Source organism: Argopecten irradians, chromosome 1 (assembly GCF_041381155.1).
Source record: "Argopecten irradians isolate NY chromosome 1, Ai_NY, whole genome shotgun sequence".
Lineage (NCBI taxonomy): Eukaryota > Metazoa > Mollusca > Bivalvia > Pectinida > Pectinidae > Argopecten > Argopecten irradians.
This window is the reverse complement of record NC_091134.1, coordinates 21,244,962-21,254,317: the sequence shown is the minus strand read 5'-3', so window position 1 is coordinate 21,254,317 and position 9,356 is coordinate 21,244,962. Positions and strand designations below refer to the sequence as shown.

The 9,356-nt window shown below is 39.5% G+C and overlaps 1 pseudogene; it reads right to left on the bottom strand.

The window, feature by feature from the left end:
• Nucleotides 1-4,249: 4,249 nt before the first annotated feature.
• LOC138317442 (uncharacterized) lies at nt 4,250-5,329 on the bottom strand (annotated as a pseudogene).
• Between the last annotated feature and the right edge of the window lie 4,027 nt (nt 5,330-9,356).

The window sequence follows — 9,356 nt, the reverse complement described above, 5'->3', positions numbered from 1 at the left end:
CAGGAACCTTTGTATTAATAAGTGCATCAAATGCCTGCTCATTCGTCATGAATTTCCCTTCGTTTGGTGCACTTATTAACACAGGTTTCTGTTCAACTACTGTCTCTTTGACAACACATGGAACGTCTTCCCTAACAATATAAATGATAAAAAAGAGTGTCAAAGCATATCACAGTTTGTCCTTATTTTTCGCAATAGTAATACATTTGGAGCAAATCTATATCATGTACAAATTACAGAAGACAAATGAAAATGAAAAGTTGTAAGTGAAAACCACATCTATATGTTATGAATTATACCGTTATTGTTAGTGAACTATATGATAATCTGAATAATATCAACAAACACTCATCAACACATGCAATGATTACAAGACTATATTATAAGATAAACGTGTAAGAGTCCGGTGTTCATGGAAAATATATTCTTCTGATAGAGTTAGCACAAAGATACAAAATCAAATCTACAAAACAAATAGGGCGCAGAATCGACCTCGCCATTTCACATAGAAAGGACATAACTAACAAATAATATCACATATCATCACTAAAAAGAGCACCCGTCAAGGTGGTGAAGCTGTGAACTAATTGAGATGCACAATTAAAAATACCCGCTTTTTAACTAAGGAAAATAGAAACTGACGTATGGGGCTTCGAAGAATGCATATAACAAATAATATCACAGATCAACACTAAAAAGTGCACCCGTCAAGGTGGTGAAGCTGTGAACTAATTGAGATGCACAATTAAAAATACCCGCTTTTTAACTAAGGAAAATAGAAACTGACGTATGGGGCTTCGAAGAATGCATATAACAAATAATATGATCAACACTAAAGAGTGCACCCGTCAAGGTGGTGAAGCTGTGAACTAATTGAGATGCATAATGAAAAATACCCGCTTTTTAACTAAGGAAAATAGAAACTGACGTATGGGGCTACAAAGAATGCATAATAATATCACCACTAAAAATTGCACCCGCAAAGGTAGTGAAGCTGTGAACCTAAGATATATTTGTATGTGCTTGTGTCAATATCCCCCTCCAACAACTGCAATTCTATCAACAGATTACGTATACAAGTGCCTTGCATGATACTGTGAGATACTATTTTTTTTCAAAGTTGTTGTCTTTTCTGGTCGTGAACGTTTTCTTTGTCCTGGTTTTTCCCCGCAGGTTTGTTTTGGTTTTGGACATCTGTAAATGGTACCAAATACTTGGAAATAATTTCTTTCTCGACTATTCTTTTTTGTATTGAGAAGTTTCCAAAAATGTCTGTCTTTTACTAAAGCAGTTTTTTCTAACCATTTGTCTGACGCTACCAATAGTGAATTCAAATGACTGGTTAATTTGAAGTTTCCAGTATCATGCAAGGCACGCCTTAAGTCTAGCATTTGAATTTTCGAAAGTAGCGACAACTTGTTAATGAGAACAGGTAAGCTGTGTTGTTTCCACTCTGCAGCTTGTTTTAACCTATTGTTAATTGATTCCGAGTTGCTGTTTGTCCAAAGTGCCGAAATGACCTTCTCTCTCAGTGGCTTTATTACATAGGTTTTTAGTTTTGATTCCAAATAACTATCCCAATAGGTTTTAATTTTTCGTTGTTGTCTAAATGAGTTCTCAAGTCGTCCAACCGCGCGAGGTACTCGCTATCATTTTTGCTGAACACAATGCCATCTTCAGCGAAGATGATGTGGAGAATACGTTTCCTCAAATGCAAAGGGGTCCCGGACTTTTCTAAATATCTACCGACATTCTCGCGCAAGTGCTTTGTACAAAGCAAAAAAGTTGCAGAGTGGAAACATGAGTGCAGCGCCGACATCATTGCGCGTTCCTCATCTGACCCTATAACTAAATCATCTGTACCTAACATACACTTAACATGGGCAAAAAAATAATGATAAGTGGTACTCTCCCCCATCCCAGTGCAAAAGTATTGGTCCAAGCATTATCGGATGATTCCCCGTTTCTATACGAACTACCCCTTGATTTTTATAACTCATAGCCGTTACAAAGCATTTGCCTAAGTTAAAGGTCCTATCAATCCCTATCACACTACCCTCATCCCCACAACAGTTTGACTTCATGTCAGCTATTTGTTCGTCACTGTATAACATGACGTTTGGAAGAGCGTGCCCAACATGCCCTGCAGGTAGGGCGTTAGAATTGTACCTGCTGCCCCTATTGCATGATCGTAAAAGGCGACTAAATTTAGGATCTTATCTTTTCTTTTCTTCCTAACTGACTTTATCTTTCCTAATGCCTCCCTTGGCACCGCCTCACTTTTGGCCTTGCGTTGAGCGTTCGCCCCTGTGAGGAAGGCTCTGGGTTCTGTCCCCTGGCCGAGACAAACCAAAGTCTATAAAAGTGGTAGTTTCTGCTCCTGCTTAGCGCTCAGCAAACGGGGAGTGGGACGACTGGTTCGCCCGTTGTCAGTATAATGTGACCGGGTGGGGTGTGTTGCTTGGTGTCTTCGGCAGCATGCTTCAGTGATATAGCACTATAAAAAGGGCAACAGTTCCACTATACAAGAAGACACAACACGAACATACCGCAGTCTCCCAGTACACTCACCTCGCACAACATACAAGCAACACACCGCATACATGGGAGGCCGTCCTTACATGACCATAGCTGTTAATAGGACGTTAATAAATCAAACAAACAAACAAATGCTGTATACTTCGAATGTAATTACTACCCGTACATACAGCTGCTAAGATTTCAAGGACTTCATCAGCGACATTGTGCTGTGGTTTGTTGTTTTGTTTTCTGTTGGTGTTAAATATTTTGTTTCTAATTTGTTTATTTGATGAGGGGCCTAAAACACTGTTGTCCTTTGAATTTTGATAACAAAGTGGCCCTGCAGGTAGGGCGTTAGAATTGTACCTGCTGCCCCTATTGCATGATCGTAAAAGGCGACTAAATTTAGGATCTATCTTTTCTATTCTTCCTAACTGACTTTATCCTTCCTAATGCCTCCCTTGGCACCGCCTCATTTTTGGCCTTGAGTTGAGCGTTCGCCCCTGTGAGGAAGGCTCTGGGTCTGTCCCCTGGCCGAGACACACCAAAGTCTATAAAAGTGGTAGTTTCTGCTCCTGCTTAGCGCTCAGCAAAAAGGGAGTGGGACGACTGGTTCGCCCGTTGTCAGTATAATGTGACCGGATGGGGTGTGTTGCTTGGTGTCTTCGGCGGCATGCTCCAGTGATATAGCACTATAAAAAGGGCAAAAGTTCCACTATACAAGAAGACACAACATGAATATACCGCAGTCTCCCGAAATACGCACCTCGCACAACATACACACAACACACCGCATACATGGGAGGCCGTCCTTACATGACCATAGCTATTAATAGGACGTTAATTAATCAAACAAACAAATTGATAACAAAGCTCTATTGCAGGTGTTTTTAGCCTGCGAAGCACACTCTTCCAGAACGCGTGGATCAGTCCTTGTATACGGTCTACAAACTATTTTAGCATTCCCATGAGGCTTGTTTCCACTAATTGACCTAACCCCACAATATTCTACTATCGCTAGTTTTTTTAGATGGTCCATATCTGAAGGGGATTCTGTTACGGTTGTGACCCTTTTTCGAAATTCTTCATGCTTTAAAGAGGTGTAGTACCTATGAAAAGTGATTATGCTATCTGGTTGTGGGTCGTAGGACTCGTAGATGATTTGGCCCTTACTGGATTTTTTGGAACAGAACAACCCATCCCTTTTGAAAATTGCTACCATCTTCCCATCTTTTAAAATGAATGACTGGTTGACAGTAGTGCCTTTTGCGGAGTCCCACGAACCACAATCATCAGGGAATTCTGCCTTCTTCCTATTGACATTCCGTGTGTTGTCAAGAACAACAAAAACATTGTTTTTATTTCCCCGAGGGACACGCTGAGCAGGAACCTTTGTATTGCATCAAGTGCATCAAATGCCTGCTCATTCGTCATAAATTTCCCTTCGTTTGGTGCACTTATTAACATAGGTTTCTGTTCAACTACTGTCTCTTTGACAACACATGGAACGTAATGCTTTTACAAACATATTATAGATTTTTTGATTCATTGGAATAGTACATATGTGTTGCGATTTACTTTCTGTCATGTGTTCCATAATATCCTCACCAAAGGTAGTTCATTTTTCAACAAGAGGCCCAAAGGGCCTTAACGGTCATCTGACTACCTTGGCAATAGTAAATTTAATTTCATATGGTGTCACTTTGTCAGGACCATGTCAGGATCATTTTCAATTTCTTTCAACAAAAATATCATTGACTGTATACTTCAATCAAGGAATCAAAAGATTTCGTCGCCAACAGTATAATCCGTCATCCATATCCCGGATAAATGAAGCTAGTATTCCAAATCCAGTTTGTTCTGTGATTATGAGTTTATCACATTTCATTAGTATATAAAAATCCAGAAGTTGTTTAAGGAAACCTTCACTTGGGTCGTTCTTTCCTCGCTGGTCAATATGAGTTATATTCCCTGGTGTATCTATTACGTTGTCAGGATAACGCTTCTTTGCCGCTTCCTTTACACTGTCCGTATCAGAAGCAACAAACAAGTCAAACTCATCTTTATTTAACGAGTCAAAATATCTCTATAGAACTTCCAAAGGCATTTTTTTTCGTCCGTTACCATCATGTGGCATGTTTGGATTTTTTCCAACACGAACATGTGCACATGCCATTTTGTTTCGCTTTTTCTTTACTTCATTGAACGCTGTAACACTCAAGGGTGAAAGTTTGAATAAAAACTTATAAATACCCTTGTAAATATCTGCTTGATGAAATTTTGTAATCATTGGCATATCGGATTCAATGCTTGGTCTGTTTCTGAAATCATATATAAAATCCCAGTTCATCATAAGGAATTCAATATCTTCTGTGAAATATTCGTTAAAGTCAACACCTCCGGATATATATTTATCCATTTCTAATTGTGCCCAGTTCTTTATATTGTGATAAGATTTCGTCCTGTTCACAGTTATAGACGAGTTGTATCGCCAGTCGTATTCCGCAGGGATGAGGTAATCCTGCAGTGAACATGGTGTATCAAAGTAAATCAGGAAGTGACGGTTCGCAAGTACAGATATGATAAAGGTGGTCACGATACCGGCTAACCTATCGGACCATCCGTAACACGAAACTCCACGTGCTCTAGAACACTCGTAAACAAGGTATTTAGTTCTCTGACTATTATTCGCTGTGTGGTTGCGAAGATAACTTTCTATAACATTGGGTGGTGATTCTCTTACGTCTGGGGTGGTTTCGCTTGCAACATAACATCGGTTTTCCTTGGGTTTTGTCTCTGTTGTAATCATCGTTATCACAGTATGTGGAATATCGCGAATATACACCATACCCCCAAATGCTAGCAGTAATAGCACCACAAGGCCACACTGAAAATGGAACAGAAATGTAAATATCAATATCTAAATATAAAACATCATTATCTTGTACAATATACAGTACCTGAACCGTTTAACGTTCCCAAACTTGCGTTTCGTTTGCGTTATTACCGTTAGCAATCGTTAGCGTGAGCAATCTTTTATCGTTATAGTTGCGTTTACAACTGTTTGCGTTAGAAATCGTTTGCGTTAAATGTTAGCAAGGTCCACTTCCGCTAACGTTAACCACTAAAAATAGAACCAAAGGCCGGTGAGACGCTTTGACGATCCGAATTAAATAATGTTTCTTTTTTTCTCTCTGAAGATAACCGCTTCGTGTAGTAGCGATTCCGTAGCATTTATGAAAATGAAAAGTGTATTATATTGCATTGTATAACTCCTTTGGTTGTATTTATGTTTTGTTAGATGTGGTTGAAATGAAAATATGTATCCAGATCTTTTTTTCGTATTCAAATGACAGATCGTTTTTGATTCGGTCTATTTACAGAAATAATAAATATATTAATTATCAAAACTACAAAACTAAATGTGATTTTCTTTCTTTTTTTATTATCATCAGAAACATGCCATATACCTTGCATTAGTTCACATATAAGAATATGCGTAATGTGCGATTATACCTACATGTAAAACACGTGCACATAATTCGAACTGTGCAGGTAAGCTTTCACACGTACTGTACCCGTGTCAAATCAGACACGGATATACGTATATGCTCATAAGAATAAAAACTGGACAATCACCTTCTCACATGTGTTAGTTGTAATTTGTACTTGGATTCACTTCAATTCCCAGCGTGACGCCGTACAGGTATTATACATGTACAGGTATATAGGTCACGGCAGGTGTTACCCTATGTTCACCCCTTTCTGGCCGGCTGTATCTCCATTTGTCCACTTTTTATAATCTGTTAAGTAGCAGAATGTTGTGACAAGGATTATAGTCTATTTCAGAGACGTTAACCTGTATTTACCTGTGTATTACCTGTGAATTTCACCTGTGCTACCGTATGTGAACATAAGGGTATCATTTTTGTATAACATGTGCATGTATGAACATTATTTTACATGAAAATCTCTCAATTTGTTACTCTTTTTGTTATCTCGGAGATGTTTTTGATTTCTTGAATTAATTGACGTAAAATCAATATTTGGTCCTAACTTCAAAAGTCCTTTCAATCTTTTTGACAATCACATATATATATACATACATGTACAACTACATTAAAATACATGTACGTTGTACATATAAACACATAAATGATTACTAAATGCTAGTAGTTGTAGTTCAATCAATTTTGAGGTACATAGTGGAATTTATAAGAAATTCCACATATATATTCCACATTCTATATTCCAACATTTCTTACACAAATAGTTTATGTTTACGCCTCTTTTCATTACAAACTATCTTTTTGACAATTCTACTGAAATATACTGCAGTATATTGTCATTTTTAAGGCGCCGATTTGCCAACACAAATATTACATAACGTTCATAAAAAAAAACAAAAAAAAAAAAACAACTGTTTTTCCGGAAAAATTTGCGTGTTCGAACTATCCGCTGGTTCGGAATAACCAGAGATTTACCGTTAATATAATTTCAGAAACAAATACACGTGAAATATATGTTTCTGATAGTTTAACGGAATTTCAAAATCAGGAAAACGCTGAACAATTTCCCACAATGACAGAAATGTTGATGATTATCATTGTTCTTCAGTTATAGCATACTGTTCAATGACATTCACATTCTCTCAAACAAAACGCAATCTTCAGAAGTCTATATTTAGAAATGCCTATGTTTTGTATAGTGTCATAAAAGTAATGTACATATGCTAATTCAAATGCATATGTTTTGAGGGTTACACTTTTCGCAGGGTAACATTCTGACTAGAAAGTATATCTAATTTATTAATTAATATCTCATACTTAGTAATTCTTGAAATTGCAACAGTTTGGAAAAAAACTTGCTCTTTTTGTGACACTTCTCCTAAAATTTGGATGCAATTTTGTCTTTATTCTATGCAACATATGTTCTCCATTTAACTATCCAACATGATAAACAAGAGGCTCAGAGGGCCTGTATCGCTCACCTGGTTTGTAATGCCAAGTAATGTTCTGAATACAGGTTCATTGTTTTTTTTCTGAAGGAATTTTAATATTAACCTCTAAATCCCCTATTGGGCCCCACCCCTCCTGCCCCCAGGGGGTCAGAGCCAAAATTTATACAAGTTCTGTTCCCCTTCCCCCAAGGATGTTTATGGCTAAATTTGGTTGCAATCCATGCAAAACTCTAGGACAAGTAGCGATTTATGGGATTTACCTCTATTACCCCTATTAGGATCCGCCCCTCCTGCCCTCGGGGGGCCAGAGTCAAAATTTATACAAGTTCTGTTCCCCTTCACCCAAGGATGTTTGTGGCCAAATTTGGTTACAATCCATGCAGAACTCTATGACTAGTAGCGATTTAAAGGATTTACCTCTATTTCCCCTATTGGGCCCTGCCCCTCCTGCCCCCGGGGGGTCAGAGCCAAAATTTATACAAGTTCTGTTCCCCTTTTCCCAAAGGATGCTTGTGGCCAAATTTGGTTACATTCCATTCAGAACTCTATGACTAGTAGCGATTTAAAGGATTTACCTCTATTACCCCTCGCCCCTCCTGCCCCCGGGGGACCAGAGCCAAAATTTATACAAGTTCTGTTCCCCTTCCCAAAAGGATGTTTGTGGCCAAATTTGGTTACATTCCATTCAGAACTCTATGACTAGTAGCGATTAAAAGGATTTACCTCTATTTCCCCTATTGGGCCCCGCCCCTCCTGCCCCTGGGGGATCAGAGCCAAAATTTATGCAAGTTCTGTTCCCCTTACCCCAAGGATGTTTGTGGCCAAATTTGGTTACAATTCATGTAGAGCTCTAGGACAAGTAGAGATTTAAAGGATTTACCTCTATTTCCCCTATTGGGCCCCGCCCCTCCTGCCCCGGGGGGTCAGAGCCAAAATTTATACAAGGTCTGTTCCCCCTCCCCCAAGGATGTTTGTGGTTAAATTTGGTTACATTCCATTCAGAACTCTATGACTAGTAGCGATTTAAAGGATTTACCTCTATTACCCCTATTGGGCCCCGCCCCTCCTGCCCCAGGGGGACCAGAGTCAAAATTTACACAAGTTCTGTTCCCCTTCCCCCAAGGATGTTTGTGGCCGAATTTGGTTACAATTCATGTAGAACTCTATTACAAGTAGCGATATAAAGGATTTACCTCTATTTCCCCTATTGGGCCCCGCCCCTCCTGCCCCCGGGGGACCAGAGCCAAAATTTATACAAGTTCTGTTCCCCTTCCCCCAAGGATGTTTGTGGCCAAATTTGGTTACATTCCATTCAGAGCTCTATGACGAGAAGCGATTTAAAGGATTTACCTTTATTACCCCTATTGGGCCCCGCCCCTCCTGCCCCCGGGGGGTCAGAGCCAAAATTTAAACAGGTTCTGTTTCCCTTCCCCCAAGGATGTTTGTTGCCAAATTTAGTTACATTCCATTCAGAACTCTACGACAAGTAGCGATTTAAAGGATTTACCTCTATTTCCCCTATTGGGCCCCGCCCCTCCTGACCCCGGGGATCAGAGCCAAAATTTATACAAGTTCTGTTCCCCTTCCCCCAAGGATGTTTGTGGCCAAATTTAGTTACATTCCATTCAGAACTCTATGACTAGTAGCGATTTAAAGGATTTACCTCTATTACCCCTATTGGGCCCCGCCCCTCCTGCCCCCGGGGGACCAGAGTCAAAATTTACACAAGTTCTGTTCCCCTTCCCCCAAGGATGTTTGTGGCCGAATTTGGTTACAATTCATGTAGAACTCTATTACAAGTAGCGATATAAAGGATTTACCTCTATTTCCCCTATTGGGCCCCGCCCCTCCTGCCCCCGGGGGACCAGAGCCAAAA